The 16,393-nt window shown below is 41.9% G+C and overlaps 1 pseudogene; it reads left to right on the forward strand.

Moving 5' to 3' along the window:
• The first annotated feature begins 1,741 nt into the window (after positions 1-1,741).
• Positions 1,742-2,588, forward strand: LOC122103083 (annotated as a pseudogene).
• The last annotated feature ends 13,805 nt before the right edge of the window (positions 2,589-16,393 follow it).

Below are 16,393 nucleotides of genomic sequence, written 5' to 3' on the forward strand. Positions count from 1 at the left end.
GAAAAATTCTGATGTTATTCTAAATCTGAAATAACCCACTGGAACCAAAATGCTCACATAGTACCTAGACACATCTGATTCACCTAGAGAATACTTTTAAAATGTGATTCTAGCCAGGTTCTGGTGGCTCACAAATGGAATGCGAGCTACTCGGGAGGCCGATACCTGAGGATCACGTTTGAAGCAAGCCCAAAGAGGAAATTTGGAAAGACTCATCTCCAATTAACCACCAAAATTATGGACTTGAAGCTGTGGTTCAACTGGTAGAGCACTAGCCTTGAGAAAAAATTAAAGGACAGCACCCAGGCTCTAGGTTCAAATCCCTGGACTTCACAAAACAAAAAGTCAACAAATAAAATTTGGTGCTCAGTCGATCATCACTTAGCATTCTGCTTCAATGTATTTAGTATGAGCCTAGGAAGTTACATCTTTAGCAAATGCTCTCCCCTCATATTCTGCTTCATTACCAGTATTCAAACCCCTGGCATTACCAAAGTCTCCTCCCAGTTAGCATAGCAGTCTACCACTGGGAATTAATAGATATATTTTTATTAATCATAATCTAGCCACACACATCAAATGAGTAGTAGCCACATTCCACTATTCTGAATGTTTTTTCTCCCCCTTTGAGTTAATAAACCTTACCATTAAAAACTATAGAATACTTATTAAATTAAGTCAACAGTCATCATTCTTCCACCCAATCTTGTAACCTAATTTATGTGGTTTTTTTTGTTTCTTTGATGTTGGTGCCCTGTATCTTGTATGTACATTTCTCTAGCTTTGGGAGGTGAAGGGAAAAAACCAAATGCTTAACTAGGGATACAGTTGGACCCATTTTAACAATGAGATCAAGACACTATGTTCAAAAACGAACTTTACAATTTAGGCAGGGAGTGGGAAGGAGGGATGGAAAGGAGTAGTTGTGGAGGTGGAAGGGTAGGGATGGTAGGGGAAAAACAAAGGAGGAAGTATCAATGCTTGAGAGGAAATGAACTCATTACCTACCTTATGTAACTGCCATCCCTTTGTACATTATTTTTACAAAAAAAACGTATTAAAAAAGATGAAAAGACCCAGAAATAAAACTACATACTTACAATCATCTGATATTCGACAAAAGAGTGAAAGATGTAATGTGGAAAAAACATAGCCTTGCCGGGTGACTGTGGCTCATGCCTTTAATCTAGCTAATCAGAAGGCTGAGATCTGAGAATGGTTGTTGAAAGCCAGCAGGGCCAGGGAAGTCGATGAGACTCTTAGCTCCAATAAACCACAAGAAAATGGGAAGTGGAACTGTGGTTCAAGTACTAGCCTGGAGATGAAATGCTGAGGGGTAGCTCCGAGGCCGAGAGTTCAAGTCCCATGACCGACACACACAGACACAGACACAGACACACAGACAGACAGACAGACAGACACACACACACACACCCCACACATACACAGACATCATAGCCTCTTCAACTATTGGTGTTGGGAAAACTGGACATCAATAGCCAGAAAACTGGAAGTGGATCTCTGCTTGCACTAACATCAACTCAAAATGGATTAACTACATTAAAATCAGCCAAACTACTCTAAGACAGAAAAAGGGTGACATTAGAACTTATAGGTACTGAGGTGGAAGCTGGGCAGCTGCACGCCGAGCACCGGTAGTTGCGCTCCAGATCCTGCAATCTCACACTGCGTGCCTCGACCCAGTAACTGCTTACTCCAGTTGGCCCCTGCAATGGGCGCCATGCTTCCTGCGGCGCCCGGCGCTCAGGGCAGCTCTACTCACCGCCCTGGCCCTGCTCCTCAGGCCACCGGTGACGAGGGTCCCATCTTGCAATGCGAGCACTGTGATGGGATCGCGCTGGCCCAGTGCGAGCCTCTGCCTGCAGTGCCTGCGTGTGCCGAGCTGGTGCACGAGCCAGGCTGTGGCAGCTGCCTGACAGGTGCTCTGCGGGAGGGCCAGCCTTGAGGTGTCTACACAGAACTCTGCAGCTAGGGGCTCAGCTGCCAGCTGCCACCAACCGAGCCACGCCCACTGCAGGCGCTGCTGGATGGCCGCGGGTTCTGCGCCAATGCCAGCGTCCTGGCCGGCTGAGCGCCTACCTGCTGCTGGCGCCCTCTGCCTCAGTGAGTCAGAGGAGGACCTAGGCATGGGGAGCTTGGAGAGCCATGCCCCTCCCAGCACACATAGGGTGCCTGACTCCAAGTTCCATTCCATTCACGCGAAGCTGGACACCATCAAGAAAGGTCACACAAAGGACAGCCAGCACTACAAAGTCGACTATGAGTCCCAGAGCACGGACACCCAGACCTTCTCCTCGGAGTCCAAACTGGAGATAGAATATGGTCCCTTCCTTAGAGAGATGCAAGACACCCTGAATCACCTGAAGTTCCCCAATGTGCTGAGTCCCAGGGATGTGCACATCCCCAACTACGACAAGAAAGGATTTTATAAGAAGAAGCAGTGTCGCCCCTCCAAAGGCAGAAAGCGGGGCATCTGTTGGTGCGTGGACAAGTATGGTCAGCCCCTCCCAGGCTTCGACAGCAAGGGCACGGACGACTTGCACTGCCTCGGCATGCATAGCCAGTAGACCCCACTGCATCAGTTAAATTAGAGCTCCAATACGCCTTACTTTACACAAAAGACTGCCGCGGACAGAACAGTACCTGCCTACAGCCTCCACTTACATTACTTTTTGTGATGACCTGGTTTTTTGTGTGTTTTTTAAAGAAAACCAAAGTTTAGACAGAGATTTTAGAAATGTCTATTGTTCCTTTAAATGGTAAACTTGAGCATCTTTCCACTTTTCAGTAGTCAGAAAAGAAAAATAATTTCTCTGTTGCTTTCTGTAAAAATAACTGATTCTCCTGCCCAAAGCAGCGGACTTGATCCCCTTCTAGAAACCTCTCCACATCTGCCCATTGGAACAGCTGACCTTCTGCCTCCCTCACTTCAGTGGCTATTGTAGAAGACACCTCCTCGTTGCCCTCCACACTGCTCAGGCCTCATGGAGAACAGGAAGGTCAGAAACTCAAATCACCTGGACATCTCTACCATACATGAGACCCCTGGGCCTCCTGATACTATCTTTGATTCCAAGCCATGGACCCCTGGGCCGCAAAGCTTCTTCATTATCTGCAAGTGACTTGATCTGCTTGGAAAATACTGGAGAGATTGAGGTGGAATATAACTGACCAAGAAAGTTCTATAAAACTGACCCAAAATAGTTCTAGCACATTGTAAATGCAGATCTTTCTGACCTCCCTCCATTAGGCAGCTTTTCAAGGATGGAGCCCAGTGGAAGGCCCAGGGTGGCCTTGGTTGTGGTCCAGCAGGGCATGGGGGAGGCTGGGGGTGTACCCCACACCTCACAGGCCTCACCAGTAATGGATTAATCGCTCTGGAGAGAACAACAACAACAACAAAATGTTTTCTAATTTAACTCCTAGTTTGGGGTTGAGGATAATAAACTGTTTAAAGGCAAAAGTTTATTTTCACCCCTCATCTTTATTCTTCACCTAACAAAACAATGGTGTTTAATGTTATCTAAACAGGAAAGATGAACAGCTTGTTGAGAGAGCCTCATAGGGCACTGGGAACATGTAGAGAATACCTTGTGTTTATTGAACTTGGAATCCAACTCATACTTTATAATTCACACATATATGCAGAGAGAGAGAGATATGTTCTCAATGGTTAACATTGTATACAGCATAGCCCAACTATAATAGGATTCATACTAGATAACCCTAGATAGTGTTAATTACTAGAAGGTGTAACTATGGCTGTGATCAGGAGAGGACACTCAGTCCAGGCTGGGCTTTTCTCTCCCCAAGGCCAAACCCATGGCAGTGTTGGGTGTGTGGCGATTGTCCTGCCCTACACAGCAGAGAGCTCTCCTTAAGAACAAAAAGAGGTCTCAAGACAGTCTGCCTACCTATTACGAGCTTTCCTTTATTTTTTAAATTTTTTGGGGGGGAAAGTATTTTTGAAAAATTTTGTCTTGCGATGTATTTATAAAAGTAAATAAAGTTTTACCATCAAAATAATAATTAAAAAAATACTTTTAGGTACTGGCATGAACTTCCTGAATAGAATCCCAGAGGCATAACAGATAGGAAAGAGACCCAACAAATGGGACTACATCAAAGGAAAAAACCTACACAGGCTAGAGACATAGCCACTAAACTAAAAAGACAGCCAACAAATTGGGAAAAGATATTTACCTGCAATACATCAGACAAAGGGCTAATTCTCAATGTATACATGGATCTCAAGAAACTACCCCTCCCAAAACTAATAAATGAATCACCAAATGGGCAGAGGAGCTAAGGAGAGACTTCTCATAAGAAGAGGTAAGAATGGCAAAGAAACATATCAGGAAAGGTTCATCATCCCTGGCCATAAAGAAAATATAAATCAAAGTAATTCTGAGATACCATCTTATCCAAATATCTTGAATTAGACAACAAATATTGGGGGGGAAGTGGAGAAATTAGAAAATGGCAAGGACATTTGCACAACCATGTTCCTTGCTGCTCAATTCACAGTGACAAGAAATGTACACAACCCAGATGCCCCACAATAAATGAATGGAACCAATAATTATGCCATCTATATACAATGAAATTTTACAGAGCCATTAGAAAGGATAAAATAATGTCATTTGCAGGGAAATGGATGACACTAGAATAAATCATGTTAAGAAATTTAGCCAACAGCAAATTGACAAATGGTACCTGTTCCCCTGATATATGGAAGAAAGGTTTAAAACACCATGGGATACGATATACTGTACAGGATTCTAGACATCATTTACAGTAAGAACAGAAGAGGAAGCATTTGGCGAAAATCACAAAGTTATAATACCCAAGCACCTTTTCTACATAATACTATATATATATATATATATATATATTGAATTGCAATGATAAGGAAACAAAGGAACTTTTCTTAATTTGTCTTTTCATTTTCTAATGAGTCTGTATTCTTCACCTAATATACAGGGAAGATGGGGGAAGGGCACAGAATTAGTGGGAAGTGGGTGAAAAAAGGCAGCAGCAGAGCCCTCTGGCTCTACTGGACATTGATGAAAGTGAACCATGCAAGTCGAGGGTCAAGATGGGAGGGAGGGTATGGAAGAGAATGTGGGAACAGATGAGATTATGTAAAAGGAAGGAAATGTACTAGTTACCTGACATACAGAAAGGTAACCCTGCTCTATATAGCCGCTAAAACATTTTTTTTGAAGAAGAGTGTTCCCAAATGAGAACATATGAGAATAAGAAAATACAGAGCAGATAATTCTTTTTTATGTCCTTGGTACCTGATAGTTTCAATCAATAGCTATTGTCCTACCAACTGAGTCATACCTCTAAAACCAAAAGTCCTTACAATATTCAAATTTTTCATTGATTTCTTCATATTTTCTATTTACTTTTTCGTGTGTGTGTGTGTGTGTGTGTGTGTGTGTGTGTGTGTAAGAAATGGAGTGTGATCATAGGATCTAGGTGCTATCCCTGAGCTTCTTTTTTGCTCAAGAGTACACTCTACCACTTGAGACAAAGCTTCACTTCTGGATTTTCTTGAACAGTTTATGGGAGATAAAAGATTCACAGAGACGTTTTTGCACCACTAGATTCAAATCATCATCTTCAGGTCTCAGCCGCTGGAGTAGGTAGTATTATAGGCATGAGTCAAGGCTTCTGGCTTATGAATTGTTGTCCCTTTTTTAAAAAGATGGTGCCAGTGGCTCATGCCTGTAATCGTAGCACCACAGGAAGCTGAGATCTGATAATTGAGGTTTAAAGACAACCTGGGTAAGAAAGTCTGTGAGACTATTATCTCATAAACTGGTTAGCAAGAAACCAGAAGAGGCACTGGCTCAAACTGGTAGAGTGATAGCCTTGAGCACAAAAAAACAAGGACTGCCCCCAGGCCCTGAGTTCAAGCCCCACATATAAAAATATGTAAAAAAAATTGCAATCACTTGTAATCTCAACATCTTCAATTGGTGGTGTATTTAAAGTTAATTTGCATCTCACTTCGTATGTATTTGAGGGGAAACTAAACATATAACATTTTTTTTAAAAAAATGAGCAGCTGGGTTCAGGTGGCTCATGCCTGTAATCCTACCTTTTCAGGAGGCTGAGAAATGAATATGGTGGTTTAAAGACAACCTGGGCAGAAAAGTTCTCATGAGACTGCTATTTCCAATTAACCACTAAGTGGTTTAAACTGGTATGGTAGAGTACTAGCATTGAGCAAAGGAGTTCTGGGACAATACCCATGCCCTGTGTTCAAGTCCCATGTCTGAAGGACAAATAGAAATCAGGTCTAGGAAGTAGGCTCAGTGCTAGAGTGTTTGCCTTGCATGTGGAACCTTTGGGTTCAATTCCTCAGTACCACATAAGCAGAAAAAGCCAGAAGTGGCACTGTTGCTCAAGTGGTAGAGTGCAAACCTTGAGGTGAGGAGCTACGGGACAGTGTCCAGGCCAGAGTTTAATATCCATGATGGATAAAAAGCAAACAAACAAAAATAATTCAAACATTTAAATGATGTGCACAATAGACTATACACTAAAGATGAAAGATTAAATTAATGAATTAATAATTAAAGTGACCAACATTGTTTTGATTTTGTAAGTGGTGAATATAGCAGAAAAAGTGATAAGAAATAATGATTCATTTCTAACCACTCATATTGTTTTAAACTCATTTACTACTTTTAAACTAAAGGGGCACATAAGTATCATTTTACAAAAAAAAACAAAAGTTGTACATGTATTTCAGCCTGAATTCCACATTTTATAATTTTCCTTTTAGTAAATAATCAGTATCTTTTCATATAAAATACCTGTAATCCCTTTATTTAATACTTATCATTCTAGTATTTGATTATATCATAATTCCTCCCTTACTTCTTTTCTTCACATCCTTTCCTCTTTTCTATACTAGCAGTTAAATTAAGGGCTTCATGCACGTAAGGTAGGTCCTCTAAAAGGTGAGCCACTGCCTGCTCTTTTTGCTTTAGTCACTTTTTTTTTTTTTTGGTCATGTGGCTTGAACTCTGGGCCTGGAGACTGTCCTTGCACTCTTCAGCTCAAGGCAAGTGCTCTACTGTTTGAGCCACAGTGCCACTTCTGATTTTCTGGTGGTTTAATGGAAATAATAGTCTCACAGATTTTCCTGCCTAGACTGGCTTTGAACTGTGATCTTCAGATCTCACGTCCTGAGCAGCTAAGATTACAGGCATGAGCCCCTGGCACCCAGCTCTGCTTTATACTTATTTTTTTTAGGGGGGGGGGCTGAACTCTGGGGCTGGCCACTGTCCCTCAGCTCTTCAGCTCAAGGCTAGCACTCTACCACTTGAGCCACAGTTCCACTTCCGGCTTTTTTTTTATTCTGCTTATGTGGTGCTGAGGAATGGAACACAGGGCCTCATGCATGCAAGGCAAGCGCTCTACCACTGAGCCACCTTCCCAGCCCTGCTTTATCCATTTTTATGGCAGGGTTTTCTGTTTATGACCAGCCCAGCATGGTCCACAATCCTTCTTTCTACCTTTTCTGAGTAGATGAAATATAAAGCACAATGCATTGTGTTCAGATGTTGATTGAGATCCAATATTGTGAATGTTTCCCTGGGCTAGCCTCAAATCATAATCCTCTCTGTATCAGTCAAGACCTAATAGCCAGCATTACAACTATGAGCTACCATGTGTGGCTCAAATTTCTGACAACTAGAACATATGAACAAAGTTTTAATAATTTTAAATGTTGAATTTGAGGAAAATGAGTGCTTTTATTTGCCTAGTTACAAATTTCACCAAAAAACAAAAATATTAACTTTTGATTTCCTAGATTAAATAAGCAGATAAACTTTAAAAAGCAATTAACTATTTAAAGAAAATAGCTAGGACTGGAAATGTGGCTCAGTGGTAGAGCGCTTGCCTTGCATGCCTGAGGCCCTGGGTTCAATTCCTCAGCACCACATAAGCAAAAAGAAAAAAGCCAGAAGTGGCACTGTGGCTCAAGTGGCAGAGGGCTAGCCTTGAGCTGAAGGACTGAGGGACAGCGCCCAGGCCCAGAGTTCAGGCCTTACTATTGGACACCCCCCCCAAAAAAAAAAGCTAAATAGTAATCATCCTTACCACTGTAACTTTGGACTTAACACCTTGTCAAACATTGTTTACATCATAGTCGGTTTTTATGGGCAGTATATTCCATAAACGGATCATGCCACCCCCAATGTCGATGGTCAAACAGCCTATATGCACAGGAGTGAAAGCCAGGCTGTAGGCCATCACACGATCCATGCTCTTATATCTGACTTGCTTTGGAAACAGGATTATTCTTCTATTCTACTTTCTACAAAGTTGCATGATTAGCAAGCATGATTTAGAATGAGAATGGCCTCATACTCCATGTTCCACGTAGGAGTCTTGCTTTCTGTATATCACTCCCATAAATCTACATACTGGACTTAGCTTTATTGTTTCAAGGTTGTCTTATTTGTAGTCTTCTATATTGTATTGAACCCTTATACTTAAACTCAGAACTTCTTTCTTCTATTATTGCTATTGTTGCCCTTACTGTTAGCACATGTAAACTTGGGAAATAATGAACAGCACGTACACTCACAAAATGAATGTTCTGAGAACCTTCTTCCCATTTAAAATTTGCCTTAATTTACAGAGAACTTACAAAGTTTGAACTCAATGTACTCATGTATAATGTATTTATAAGCAATATAAATTTCATATTTTCTCTTTAATAAGTTGTCTCTGAAACACGTGTTACCTCAGGTCCAAAGGTGTCCTAGTGTTATTTCAGTGAAGCCAGAAAACATTCATTATACCTCAAGCAGCACCATCGATTGTTACTGGAAGTAACTGTTACTGGATGAGGAAACTGACCCCAGGAGAGCAATGGAACATAGAGGAATAACAAAGTTCAAATTACCTTGTGCTTTCCTTTTTACTGTACAAGAAAAGTATCCCAAGCCTTGAAGGAAACTCTATCCCTGGCTTTTCCGAGTATGTTCTTTACTCATATAAAATTTTTCTGTAAACTTCTAGTTTTGAGAGTATTACAAAAGGAAATAATGTACCATTTGAAGGCCAGCATAGAACAAAATGAAATAACGTTGTTTTAAAAGTGTTCTCCTGCAAAGGAACAAAGACATGAAGGTTTTAAAGTGTCTTATGGATGGATATTTGACCTCTGAGATGATTCTCTTGATGCAGGAGTCAGTTATCAATTCCTTTGGTCTGGTCCTGAGTTCTTCAGAGCATTAAGGATTCCAAAAAAGCAGGATCCAGTCAATATGATCAGCAAAAGAAGCCTCTTCTCTGATCAGTACAACTTTAAGGAGGGTCCCAAAGAAATATCTGGGCTTTTTGTTTGCTTGTTTGTTTAGTTTGTGCTGGTTCTGGGTCTTGAACCCAGAGGCTGGATCCTGTCCCTGAACAGTTGTCTTTCCTGCCCACCTGCCCCCAAAGCTAGTACTCTACTGCTTGAGCCAAAACTCCACTTCTGGTTTTTTGGTGTTCAATTTGTGATAAGAGTTTGACACACTCTCCTGCCTGGTTTGGTTTGAATTAAGATAGTAAGAAAGCTAAGTGACATCAACTGTGTGGACTTCTCTTTTGAAACAAAAAATATTAGATGATGATTATTGTAAAGCTAGTATTTGACAATTTATAAAGGAAGAGAATATGTCTAGCAAAGAAGCCATAACTTAAATAACTCAGCAAAAGTAGGTGCACTGAATCATTTTGAAATTATTTTTTCTGCTTGGGAAGATTATTGATCTTGTCCTTCCTTTTGGGGAAACTTAAGGTAATATTTGCACTTTTTGTTGGTTGTGGGACTTGAACTCTGATCCTGGGCGCACTCCCTCAGCTCTTCAGCTCAAGTCAAGAGCTCTACCGCTTAAGCTATAGCACCACTTCTGGGTTTCTGGCAGTTAACTGAAGATAAGGGTCTCATGGACATTCCTGACCAGGCTGGCTTTCAACCACAATCCTCTGGTCTCTTGAATAGCTAGGATTCCAGGCGTGATCCACCAGCACCTAACACATATTTGCGTTTATGTGCACTGAATGACACTATATAATGGAACACAATATATATATGGACACAATATATATTGGACAATATATAATGGACACAAATAATGGAAATTTGAATCGAATGATGGCATTGCAGCTTTTCAGGAAATTTGAGGTAACAATAAATATGTCCTCCTTTCCATGTTGTTTCATTAATCATTAATGACTCATGAGCTATGGGACCCTTACATTAGCATCCTCTGGCATCTGTGTAGGTGTATTTAGTATCAGGAAATGTTTATAGAGAAATATAGAAAGACAATTTTTAGAAAGCAAAGAAGATAAGGTATGAAAGAACAGCACAGAAGGAGATACATCTTTTACACAGAAATTAAGAAGTAGCCTAAGAGATTTAGAATGCTAATGGTAATGAGAAATAAGACTAGTTGATAACTATTTGTTCAATAACGAAAAATGGTTCTCTAAAACAAATTCTGGTATATCTTAGTTACTGTCGTTTATTCATTAACTCTGGAATTATACCTTCTCTTCTGTCACAACTGTTAATTTGCCTCTGCTGTTTTGGTGCCATAAATGACCAAAAATATTTCCAAATCTCATTTAGACTACCCTTCTCATTGTGATTAGCAGTGACCATTCACAAACCTGGAATCTTTGAATTTCCAGAATTAATCTTCACCTGACATCTAAGCACGTTCAAGCCATTAATTGCTGTGACCTAATGAACAAAACTTTTTTTTTCAACACAATATACTAATATAAGTAACTTACATGAATTAGGGAATACTATTGTCAGGTGTCAGTATGGCAGGAGCAATTATATATTCCAAGTATGGGTTCCTTATTTTGTATTTACTAACTAATTTTTTTTTCCTAGTCAAGGGGCTTAAACTCAGCGCTAGGGAATAATTCCTGAATTTATTTATTTATTTTTTTGCTCAATTCAATCACTCTCCCACTTGAGGCACAGCACCACTTCCAGTGTTTTTCTGTTTAAGTGGTACTGAGGAATTGAACTCAGGGTTTCATACATGCTAGGCAATCACCGTATCACGAAGCCACATTCCCAGAGCCCTAAATGACTTTCTTAAGTTGATATTATATTTTTATTCCATAACTATGTACCATAATATTGGCCTGGTGCTAGAAAATGATGTAGAATAGAATACAATAAAATAAATCCAGTAAGGCTAGATGGACAATGAATAACCCTCACAGTGTAGCAAGGGCACAGAGGGCTTACCTCATGGAGATGTATCAACACGATGAATGAGACCACTCCTGACCCCCAGCCCACCTCCAGAACCAGAATGAGTAGGCCATCTTTTGTTCCAGCCACCTGGGGACGTTGGGCCACCTCCTACAGCACCCATTCTACCAGTTCCAGTCCCAGAGAGAGAGAGAGAGAGAGAGAGGGAGAGAGAGAGAGAGAACCAGAATTACAGTTAAATCCGGTGCCAGTGGCTTAGAACTCTAATCCTAACTAAACAGGAGACTGAGATATGAGGATCATGGTTCATAGACAGCCCAGGCAGGAACATCTGTGAGAATCTTATCTCCAAAGAACCACCAGAAAAGTGGAAGGGGCACTGTGGGCTCAAGTGATAGAGTGCTAGCCTTGAGCTGAGGAGCTCGAGAACAGTGCCCAATCCTAGAGTTCAAGACCCACGACTGAAAAGAAATGGACTTCCCAACACAAGAAGTGGACTGAATAACACCCATTGTCCTAGGGAGCATGGTAGAGAAGTCAGGCCGAGCTTCCTGTGAACTTGAGGTCATAAGTAGGTCACCTGGCTTCTCTGTGCCTCAGTTTCCCCAGCTGCAAAACTGAACAAAGTGAAGGATCTCCTTCCACATTGGGATAGGGTAATAATGAAAGAGAGCCATGTTTCAGTTCATAATTCCACACCTGTGGCACGATTAATAACAGGCCCCACCTGAGCCCTTACTGGTATCTTCCGGTCATATGCTCACAGAATTGCCAAAAACTTATCTGAAGGCTGCTCCCTCTCTGCCTAGCCATTCTTCAGAGATCTCTCTATATAAATACCTTGTTTCCTCACAACTGTCCTATGAGGAGACTGAGGTCCAATGGTTGAGGCCCTACCAAGAGCTTCACGTGTGGTCAAGAATCCTCTGCTGTGGACTGAGTTTGGGATAATCCATCTAAACCAACGACTGAGCTTGGTGCCACATGTCTACCATCCCAACTAGAGAGGACCAGGCCTGGTGGAGCATATCTTTCACAGCAGGACCGCTATCCAGCCCAGCCTGAGCATATATTTAGTTTCTATCTCAGAAATGCTCAAGACAGAAATGTGGCTCATCAGAGCCGGGGAGAGGAAGCAAGCATGGGGGTCATGGTACCCCCAGGGGGGATGTTTGACCCGGGTTGCATTGGTGTTGGGGTGGCCACTCACCTGTGCTGCTGAGAGAATCTATTGGCAGCTGCTCCAAATGGGGCAACAGCTATGGCAGCAGCATTGTGGACACATGAGCCCAGAGCAGATGACTAGGGGCAGAGACCAGGTCGGGGATTTAGGCCTGCTGGCAGCACGCCATTGCCTGAGGTTTGAAACCTGGCACCCCATGAAGGGAGGGAAGGGGCCAGGTGGGGATGGGAGCATCAATTTCCTACTATACTCCAAAGTCACCTCGAGTCTCTTCCTCACCACTCAGTCACCTCTACCTTCCTCAACTACTGGTAGTGATGTAAACTAACAGAGGGAATCCCAGTGCTACCTGGCAGCATGGAATGTGGGCGTGGCCAGCATTCTTGTATCCCATTGGTCAGAAAGAAACATGAAAGAATCGGGGTGTGGCCAGAATCCTGTGAAGCAAGCAGAATGGGTGAGTGTCAACAGGCCATCCTGGGGCAATTTGAGCTGCCAGGATGTTCCCAGGACTTGAGAATGAGCCCCAGGGGTTAACAAAATAAAAACAGATTGACATGCAGATGGCAGTATGCTAATAAATATATATATTTATAGAGTGCCAGAGATATCTATACATAATTCAGTTATTTAGACTATATTCCTACCAATTCCTGAGTATTCATTATGCATCCATGTAAGTAATGTTATTGTTTAAATCCTTAAAATATTAATGAAAGCACAGTGTCCTGAAATTATTGGGTTCCTCTAAGTAATAATATTCTTTTAATGTTTCATCAAAATTAAATAAAATCAACCAGCCTTCTGAAATGATGCTGTTTAATTTTATGGGATCACCATGCACCATGAACTCACTCAGCTGTGACATTGAGAAAACTCCAGTGTTATTCCTTTGGATGGGAACCAGTTTCTTAGTATCTCCTGCCATTGGCTGGTGTCAAGAAAGGGGATTCGAAACGAGGGCCTATGATGCCACGTGGGCCTATAGCTTCCCTGATAGTCTGTCAGCCTTCAGCAATGCAAGGTGAAGTACCCTTTGCAACAGTGTCATTCAGAACCAGAAAGGTCACTGCAAAGGAAGAAAACATAAAAGGCCACATTTTTTCTGTGCATTGATTTCCCTGAAAGACCTGGGGTTCTTGGATCACAGGAGCACCTGTGTGTCCAATGGCTTCACCCCAACCTAGGGTGATCGAAGCTGAGGTGGACTTGCCACGACCTGAGATCAAGCCCCATGCTGAGAAAAAATTAGCTCCCTGGCTTGCAATTCACACAGTTTATTCTTACAGGCTTTGGATTTGAACTCAGGATCTGGGTAAATCTGCAGCAATGTGGATAAAGGAGAAGATCATCTTACATGAAGATAAAAAAGTCAGTCCTGTTCACTAGTCCTGAATTCAAGACCCAGCCCTGGAAAACATGCTATTTATATATATTGTAAAGATAGGATTTATACTTACCTATAGATGTTCAGTCCATATATGTTTGGTGTGGTTGTTCTTGGTATCTTTTGTTTTATTCATTTATTTATCATTGATTTTACTATGATGAAACCCATTGTGTTTATTATATTGATGACAACCTATCAGAGAACATCTAGATTTGAAAAAATGTTTTCCATGATGCCTGGCCCCCAGGATACTCAGAGAAAAGGAAAAAAAAAAGTTTCACACGCTTCTTACTCCATGATTCACTTGTTGGTAGTGCTGGGATTTGAATTCAGGGCAGAGAAAAACCAATTGGTCAATCAGTCAAGGTGATCATATGAACCTATGAGCAACTAAGGAGTGTGGCCAATCCCAGAATCTGACATTGATCCCCAGGGTGGTTGTCTATAGTCAGAAATTCATAATTAAAACATAGGATCTATATTGACATACATGTGTGGTCAGCATCTTGTGTTCAGTGCAATTATTCTCCTTATTTTGTCTCTAATTCATGCAGGTATTGTGTACTTTAATAAGCATGGTGACAGGTATAACTGTACTGACATGGATGACAACCTGTTCTCATGTTTACAGAGTTGCCTATGCATTCTCCATCGTATTTGAGACCCAGGAGAGGATAAAAGGTACAACAACTGGTTTCTGACATCAGGATGAATCAGTTGTCAGTGCTGGGATTTTAGCTCAGGTCTGGGTAACTCTGTTGCACTGTGGGAGAAGGGGAAGCTCACCATCTTTAAAGAGTAGAATGTCAGGCCTGGTGCAGGACCTGATTTGAAGCCCCAGCACTGGACAAAATAGCAAGCCCACCTTTTTTAAACATAGGATTTCTCTTTACCTGCAGGTGAGGTATGCATCTTGCATTCAGTGTAGTTATTCTTTCTATTTTGTGTCTTTTTCAAGGATGTATTGTGTATATTATTGCGTATGAGGTGACAGACATAACTGCTGACATGAATGACAACCTATTCACATGGCTAAGAGTTGCCTATGTAGCATTCTCCATCCTCAATGAGACCCAGGACATTCACAGGACAGGAAAACCTGTGCCACCATAGGCTTCTCACATCAGAATGAATCTTTGGTAGTGCAGGAATTTGAACTCAAAGCCTAGCAGGCCCTATTGGGAAATGGGTAATGGTGAGCACACCAGGCTAAGATCCACTAAGGAACTAGGCTATTCCAGGCACCTGAGATGGAACCCTCATGGGGGCCAATATAGTCATAAATTCATAATTAAATAGAGGATCTATATTTCCAAACATGAGTGGGTGGCATCTTGCGTTTGGTGTAGTCATTCTCTTTGTTTTGTGTCTTATTCATTGAGGTATTGTGTATTTCCCTGAGTATAGGATAACAAATATAACTGTGGTGAACTGGATGACAACCTATTCCCTTGAGTATAGAGTAGCGTATACATTCTCTTCCTAGCTGAGCCCCAGAACTTTCCCAGTACAGGAAAACAGTGCAACGACTGGCTTCTCACATCAGGGTGAATTTTTGGCAGTGATGGGATTCGAACTTTGGGCCTAGGAGGCCCAACTGCCCAATGGGTCCACGTGATCACACCAGACTGTGAGCCACTAAGGAGCTGGGCCATTCCCAGGAACTGAGATCGAGCCCCAGGGAGGCCAAAATAGTCCTCAATGATCATTGAAACATGGGATGTATGTTCACATCCGTGTGTGGACTGCATCGTGCATTAAGTGTATTCTCTTTATTTTGTATGCTATTCATGGGTGTATTGTATATTTTCTTGAGTATATGATGACAGGTATAACTGGGCTGACATGGATAACAACTTATTCCCATGGCCACAGGGTGGCCCATGCATTCTCTGACCTAGTTGAGATCCAGGACTTGCACAGGAAAGAAAACAGGTGCAACGATTGACTTCTGACATCAAGATGAATCTTTTGGCAGGGCGGGGAATCTGAACTCGGGACCTAGCAGGACCAAGTGGGGAATGGGGTCATATGAGCCCACCAGCCTTTGAGCCACGAAGGAGCTAGACTGTTCCAAGGAGCTGAAATTGAGCCCCGTCCCCGAGGGGACAGCAGGGTGCACAACAGTCATCCATTCATAAGGTGAAGGTAGTATGCAAATAAGTACACATTTGTATAGAGTAGGAGAGATGGTAACCTGTGGTGGAATCCAATCTGTGTGACTACCGATTCTTGGATCTTTCCTGATGCCTCCATTTCATACTGTGATGATTATTGTCATGCTTCATCAACTGTTATTTACAAATAATCGATACCTCATGAGTCTTGCCTATCATTTCCTACTTGCATCATGCACAAACTTCTCATTCAAGGTTGAGATCGATTACATTCCATGACTCATCCCAGGTCCAGAAATGAGTATCTCAGGATCTCCCGCCATTTCCTCTGCATAGGGGGGCTGAACTCAAGCCTCAGGCCTGGAAAAGTTATCCCTTATATACTTTTTTTTTTTTTTTGGTACACTCGTGCGACTGAACTC

This window comes from Dipodomys spectabilis, unplaced genomic scaffold (assembly GCF_019054845.1).
Source record: "Dipodomys spectabilis isolate Male_0828 unplaced genomic scaffold, ASM1905484v1 ptg001646l, whole genome shotgun sequence".
In the NCBI taxonomy this organism is placed as follows: Eukaryota; Metazoa; Chordata; class Mammalia; order Rodentia; family Heteromyidae; genus Dipodomys; species Dipodomys spectabilis.